We start from the raw sequence: 8,375 nt of genomic DNA on the forward strand, positions 1-8,375 counted from the left end.
CATGTCGTTAAGTCTATTATAGCTTAGGTGGTTCTCCTCGATTGCAGAAAATCCACCTCTTAATATACCCTACGGTTACTAAGTAAATTCTAAAAACATGACTACAAATATTTGGAGAGGAAATGATCTTACAAAGGAAAATATTTGTATTGAAAAGAGGCTTCCTAAATGTGTGCCAAACAACAAATAAAATATGTACACTGAATTAATGACTTCCCCAGGCCTATTCATAAGGAACAATACATCTTGGCCTGAAAAGAAAACATCTGACCTTAATATCTTCACCTGACCTTAACAAAGAACACTCCAGACCAGAGAGCGAAACAAATAAATTTCTTTCCTGACAATATGCAATAAACAGATGAGGTATAAATTATCAAATTAAACAGGTAATGTTTATATGCATGGCTTTTAGTTGTAAATGTATAACTATTTACTAGTAATATGTCCTATATGTCACAGTTTGGCTTCCGTAAAAGCACATTACAACACATGCCCTTTTGACTCTAAGTAAATAAGGTGCTTCGCTCTATTAACAATTTCGTCCATACGGTTTTTTTTTTCTTGGATTTCTGGAAGGCCTTTGACACGATAAATCACGAAAACAAAATACAAAATGTCTAACTACAGAATCAGAGGAATAGCCTTGGATTGGTTTAAGAACTACCTCCACAGTAGAAAGCAATATGACTCCTAGATGATGCACATTCTTTAATAAAGACCATTGAATGTGGTGTGCCTCAAGGTTCTAGTTAGGTCCATTACTTTTTATTGTACGTATTGATGACTTTTACATGTCCTCAACAACCCTGCCCTTCCTTTTGTTTGGTGACGACTCTAACATTTTTGGTTCTCATCAAACCCAGAAATTTAACTGATAACAATGAGCTATCAATTACGAGTAGATGCTGACTGGATCAAGGCAAATAAATTGTCATTGAATTTACACACAAAAAAAGTTTATGCTCTTTATTAATATTATTGATAACTGACCAGGAAATAGGTGATAAACTTAAATGGAAATTGCATGTTCATAATGTTTGTAAAATAATCTCTTGAAATATTTGTATTTTGAACAAAGTAAAATTGTACAGAGCGTATCAATAACAAGTTTACCCTACTTTGGTGGCTCCTAATTGAACATTCATAACCAATATGACTTTGGAATTGTTTTCATGATAAAAAGTAACCTATTTTCTGTCCAATGATACCCTATTCATAATAATTTCTGCCACGGGTGAAAAGTGTTGACAAAATCGTCTTGTTCGAAGTTTGTGCTTTAGGGACCAATGTTTTAAAGTGAGGCCATATAATACCAAAAGTTAAATTGTGCTTTGTGCTTCAGAGCTTCATTGTTCAAAATGATGTAACTAGGTTTTCACAGAAGCTTGTTTCAATCGACAGGATAACCTTTATTTATTTTAAACAGCCTACTAATTTATTGTATCATGATATCTTATGCTAGGAGTCCACTGGGCCAGCGCCAGTTGGTGCCAGTTTGCGCCAATGCAATTTACTGTGGTGCCTAGTTGCGTGTAGTGGCTCAAACTGCCTCCCAACTGGCTCGTGGTGGCCCGTAACGGCACCAAATTTGAATGTGGCGGCAAGAAAATTTCAAAATGTTTGAAATTTTCGTCGCGCCACTTGCATTGAGCAATCAGCGCCAAGTGTCCGCCAAGTGGCACCAAATGGCCCGAACATATCGCCCCTTGGCGCAAACAATCCGCCTATTGGAATGCACAGGAATGTAATGGCGCGCGCCAAGTTGCGCCAATGAGATTTCGCGCCCCATGGCGCCACATGGCGCCACTTGGCGCCATCATCTCAGCATCTCTCATCATCTTCTGATTGAGCTGCATCATCACTCCAACATTATCAAAAGCCTCAGACATATCACAATTGTGAATATTTAGTAGAGATGTAGGTCACAGCAGATGAGGAGGGTCTGAACCAGGTAGCCGATGGTCGGTATTTATATAGTCGGCAAGTAGCGCCGAGCGGCGGCAAGTTCAAACCAATTTGGCGACCTTTGGCACAAACTAATCACCAAGTGGCGCAAAGTAGCCGACAACAGGGTGAATTTTGGAATCAAATGGCCGTGTAATAGCGCGAACTAGCGCAAACTGGCGCAACATTTTGGAGCAAGCCGGGTGGCATTTGGCGCACGGCATATGGCACCCAGTTTATTCCACTTGGCGACACATGCCGTGCGGACATTAATTCGGCGCCACAGCGAGCCACTACGCGCCAATCACATAATCTTTGGCGCGAACTGGCACCAACTGGCGCTGGCCCAGTGGACTCCTAGCATAATGGCGCGCGTCAAGTTGCCCCATTGAGATTTCGCGCCAAGTGGCGCGCTAAATGTGGAGTGGCGCGAGCCGAACGGCAACCGATTGGTGACTACTTCGCGCCAAATGCCACCTGGTTGCCCGCAATTCGGCGCCACTTGCCGCCTATCAAAATTGTAAATATTTAGTAGAGATGTTGTTCATACAGCAGCTGAGGAGGGTCTGAACCAGGTAGCCGATGGCCGGTATTTGTATAGTCGGCAAGTAGCGCCAAGCGGCGGCAAGTTCAAACCAATTTGGCGACCTTTGGCACAAACTAATTACCACGTGGCGCAAAGTAGACGTCTATTGGCGCGAATGGCGCCAACAGGGTGAATTTTGGAATCAAATGGCCGTGTAATGGCGCGAACTGGCGCAAACTGGCGCAACATTTTTTGGAGCAAGCCGGGTGGCATTTGGTGCACGGCATATGGCACCCAGATTATTCCACTTGGCGATACATGCCGAGCGGACATTAATTCGGCGCCACAGCGAGCCACTTCGCGCCAATCACATAATGTTTGGCGCGAACTGGCACCAACTCTGGCGCTGGCCCAGTGTACTCCTAGCATTAGTTCTCTCTGCTCACTTGTCCACTGCGCCATTTCATACGCGTAAGGAGCATAAGGTATCGAATCGAATACCGATCGAAAAGTCAAAGGTTACTTTTATACCCAATGCAAGAAAGAACATTTACGATGGTAAACACCGAAGAAATTGACGAAAGACATTCATTAAATATAAGGTAACATCCTTGATAAACCTTTTCCATTTGCTATCACTCAATGAGAAGTTTACCTTTAAGGGATGTAAATGAAGGCAAAACTTTAATCACCATAACGAAGAGAATTTCATAAATTTTACTTGTAATAATCATTTCTTTGAGGTTGAGTTGATGTAATCACTTTTTCCTTACTGCCTAATAGTCAATGAAAAAAAGAGAGCAATTGTGTTGGAACAAGATAACACAAACATAATGGGTCTTGACGCACATGTATTCCTTTAGCCTAAACTAAGATGATTTTGTAAATACTTCTTTGAAAAGCCTGCCGTTCAGTCATCCTTGGCAGCACAATTATGAAAATGGTGTAATTAGACAGAGTATTAGTTTTTCTTTACAATGAAATATGATTCAAGGTCGCAGAGGTTTTAACTTTTTAATTAAAAGCTACTAAAACTAGGTACACCTTTTTTGATACGCACTGTAATTTCCATCTCGTATAATGCTTAATTTGTACTCGACTGTAATAGTACTTCCTTACTTGCATTATGAAATCCTTTCATAGGACACCTATGGAAATACTGAACTCGGTAGAATTTTAATGTTACAAAGGAAAGCAATGCGAATTATATGTCACATAAATTTCCTCGCTCATACTCACGAACTCTTTCACGCAAATAATGTTTCGAAGATACACGACTTATTTTCCTATGACCTTGTAATATTTATGGACACACTTCAGACAAATGACATGCCTCAAATTCTCTCCAATATATGAAACAAAAATACTGAATTCCATAGTTATCCCACAAGATAAGCTAGCTCTTATCACCTACCAATAACAAGAAGGTTATTTGTGAATGTAAACAGTTTTAATTATTATTGTGCGAAATTAAAGCAAACAAGTATTGCTTCCTAGAAGTTTCGTTTTTCATTTCTGGTAACTAAATAATTCGTATTGCAAGATTAAAAAAACAAAAAACAATGTCGAAGATATTTCCATGCTCATGTTGTGTTATATCATTACGCTTATGTCATTGTGATTATCTTGTCATTGTTCATGTAATGTGTATAAAATGAAATAGATTTGCTCTGCATTGAGCGACTACTAAACAATATTATACTATTTCATACATTTTATGCATACATTTTATATACATATACATTTGAGGATAAATAATTAAAATTAACTGGAATGATCTTCTTGGGCCACTACACGAACACGGTCCAGTGCGGGATACAGGATCTAGCATTGGAATTGAACCCTAGCTTCAAGGTCTATGGGAGTACAAGTGTAGGATGATAATATATGCGAGCCAATTCACTTTCAAAATATAGTCCGTCAGATGGAACTCGCCTTTTTGGCATTCAGCAAACAACCCTTATAGGGATAGTTGAGTTCTGTTTTCAGACCGCAAATGCCTTCAAAGTACATGGTTACTTCTCTCATTCTTATCTATGACATTTCTAGTGCCATTTTAGAACCTAAAATTGCTATGAAGGTAATTTTAGACCCCAAAATGTGTGAGATTTAGCTAATGCGATCATACCAATTCAGCTCCACTTCGAAAAAAATACGGTGACCTATTTTGATCAAACAAAGATGATTTTGTCATTTAAATTGTATGTTCTTTCAAATTTGACACTCAGTTTTTCATTATCTCACTATGTATTTTTTTTGTATAGCGCCCTCTGCAACAGAACTCAACTATCCCGTTATGAGTGGTTGATATTTGAAATCATTTGGTTAGAAATCATGGAACCCATTGCCCAACATTATTAACAACAAGTTTTGGTCTTCTTTAATGCGCTACCTGCTCTAGTTTTCAATCATGTTAATTGAGATATCGCCCTTTTCGTTCCCTGCAGACGATACTTACAGATGCCCCTTCCGAACTAAAGTCAACGCCTTGATATGTGAACATCAATATTTACTACTACGTATGACACTACTACCAATGACACTGCACACAAGAAATTGATATGGAACAAACTGCGAAACGTTGTTAAAGCTCACAATTAGATCCGAGATTAAAATTTACGATTACATTTAAATTGTTTTCTCTACCTCCCCCTTCTCTCTCGCTTTATCTCTATTCCCCTCTGTCCTTTCTGTTTCTCTCTCTCTCTCTTTTGCTTTCTCACTTTCTCTCTTTCTCTCTGTCCTTCGCTCTCTTTATATATACCGCGCGCTATCCACTCCCTCTTTTCTGTCCTCGCTCTCCTCTCATGCGCTTTAAATCCCCTTCTGTGTCCTGTCAGTCATGATTTTTACAGTCAAATTTGGTATTAGTATGGTATTATATGATATGATATTTTCTAGCACAAATTATTCCTGTATCGTAATTTGTAATTTATAACATGTGTTATTTTTTAAGTGAAAGCTGTGTTTTAAGTTAGGATCTTACCCACAATGTTGCAGTGGTGATGGTGTTATCGTTTTAAATTTCAGTGAATTCCTATGCAATTGGCACACAATTGACCTGAAACTCACACACACACACGCAAACACAGCACACACATCAACGCACACACACACTCACGTACAATGTCAAACTCTTGTAATCTTAATGCTTTAAAATAGCAGTCATTTTTTTCTTAATTTATTTGTAAATTATTCTATTGATTCAATAATTATATCATTCTCCTTTAACATTTCTGAAACAAATAATAACAGTAACTCAGTTCAAAATACGCAATTTCCATTTCCTATCAATATATATATTATTTGTTAAACACCACACCTTCTTTCTTAATATTCTTAAAACAGAGACATGCTATTATTATTTTGTAAACTATACCAGTAAATCTGACACTATATGAAGCAAGAATAAAGAAAAGAAATCTCAACAACTCTAAAATTCAGCTATTATACGTCGTGAATACTAAATACTTAAGAAATGATAACTGAATACGAGCAGAGAGATAATGTAGTTTTAACAAAATGAAGGAGAAAAACAGACAGTAGACAGTCGAAACTGATAAAAGTTGCTGGTTGTGGATCATTGACCAGTTATGACAGATACCACTTGAAGTGTCAAGAACATTCCTCTTTAATATGCAAAAAGTGGAATAATTTGGTTATAATTCTTAACCAAACAGACTACTACCAACCTTGCCATGTATTCAATAGTTCTTCGATGGCTTTTAAATGCAAATAGTTCAACATTCATGTAAGCCTTTTAGGCAGATAGATGTAAATAAAGTCCAAGTCGGACTAAGTTTTAAAAAAATGGATTATTCTAGTTTATTCCGAACGTGGCAATAAGATTAATTACAGAAATGAAATTTGTTGATTATTTAAATTATTAATGTTAAGACTAAAAGCCATAAACACGATCGCAGAGACTTTCAAGGATCAGCGTTACTTGAGAAAATGTGTGAACATGACAATGACATATTACGTAACAGAAGAATGATTTATAGAGAAAAACAAAACTAAGACAACGAATTTTAATATTATTAAGTGGAAGAAGACAATTACTAATTTAAAATCTGCTATCAAATAAATAGAGATATAATTTGATTTGACCTCATTAAGACATGTGATTTAGTGCTTTGTTATGCATATTTATGTACTATTATGTTTTCCATGATTTTATCTGAATAAAGATTTATTTCAACAAAAACAAAAAAATAAAGGCAATTGCCCGTATTTAAACCTAGGTTTAAGTCTAGTCTAAGCCTCGCCGAACTCTCAGATTTAAACCTAGGTTTAACATTGCGTTTCTGAAGTCAGGTTTAACTTAAACCTAGATATAAGCTTGGTCTAACTCTGTGGAAATTGTACACATATTTAAACATGGGGTACCCGCCCTAGTTTAAGTCTGGCTTAAGTCAGGTCTACCTATTTGTTGGATATTCAGAGAAGAAGAAGACACCATTAAAAGGCATTACGACGAATTATTGTAAATAATGAGACCGGAGAGACCTCTTGTGGAAGAAAAAAACCTTTCACAATCATGGCGACAATGATTTTTTTGCATCGCTGTCGTTTTTAAATAGGCAAACAAACAGCGATTTGCAATTGCTAGCTCGCTGACTCCAACACACACATCGCGTGCGGATGATGAAAGTTGGCCTTGCGAATTTATGCATTCGGCAAGTTTGAACATTAATTTGGATACTTCATTTGCTTATTGAATCTTTATGCCTAATATTTTCTAAGTCTTCAGATGTTGTATTTTATATAAGATTGTGTGATTTATATAGTACGACAATCCTTGAAACTAAAAAAATACCAAAGTAGGATCTAAATCAACACGTATCACTTTGTTGCAGATGAAAACAAATATAGTAGGCCCATACCTTTAGTTTAACGTAAAGCTCACGTAGTTTTGAAACTGTGAGTGCAATAAACATTTTCGAATTGCGTCCCAACGCCAACGATCTAAACAAAGGCGAGTTAAAATAAAATTGTAAGGTTGGATAAGAGTTCAGAGTAATTCCTAGACCTGTAGGCCTAGATCTAGAGCTAAATCTCTATTTATAAGACAATCATGGATTAGTCTAATTAAGAGCCAACGAGCGTATTAAGCCGGAACTCTAGACCTAGTACTAGAGTTTTGGGTAGCATCTAGATCTAATTCTACAATTTCTGCCCTTGTCTAGTCTAGACCTAGGCTAGGCCTATGATGAGTATGATTAGGCGCGCCTAGCCTACTGCCTAGTCTAGATCTAGACATCTATGAGTATGGTGTCAAAACATCCAGAACATCCTAAGATGCACTAGGGTCTAGAGGTCTAGATCTAGACCTAAATACGATTAAAATGACCAAAATAGAAATGATCACAAATGCAGAATAACTAATCCAAAGTCAACATTGAAGCTCATAATTATGGTCGAATTTTAAGCGTTTTTTTTAGGACAATGCAATACGTTTTCTAAACCGTGTGTACGTACGTACGAATGAATGCGCGCACGATCGAATGCATGATATGCGCGCACGGTGACCGATAAGGGGGTCGCGTTACGGCTGACACGTCGGTTCGAAAAGTAAAACAAAAAACCGTTCAAAATGTATTTTGAAATGTCCATTGATGAAAAGCGCGCTTTCGTTGTTAACTTTGCGTCCTTGCATTAGTACAGCTGTCGCCCGCATATTGAGATTGAATTACGCAAAAGCGATATCATTTTTTGATGGGAGATGTTTTGCACGGTGGGAAAAAATAAATGCACGCCCACTTGATGTCAATTGACCAATCGGATTTCTTCGATTCTAGAACCCACCTTTATATAATAGTGAATTTCATACCTGTAGCTGTAACCAATCAGATGATTGGTATCTTTATATCCGTTATATAATATAATTTACATTTACTGT

The sequence above is a fragment of the Strongylocentrotus purpuratus genome, unplaced genomic scaffold, assembly GCF_000002235.5.
Source record: "Strongylocentrotus purpuratus isolate Spur 01 unplaced genomic scaffold, Spur_5.0 spur5_scaffold_2, whole genome shotgun sequence".
Classification (NCBI taxonomy): domain Eukaryota; kingdom Metazoa; phylum Echinodermata; class Echinoidea; order Camarodonta; family Strongylocentrotidae; genus Strongylocentrotus; species Strongylocentrotus purpuratus.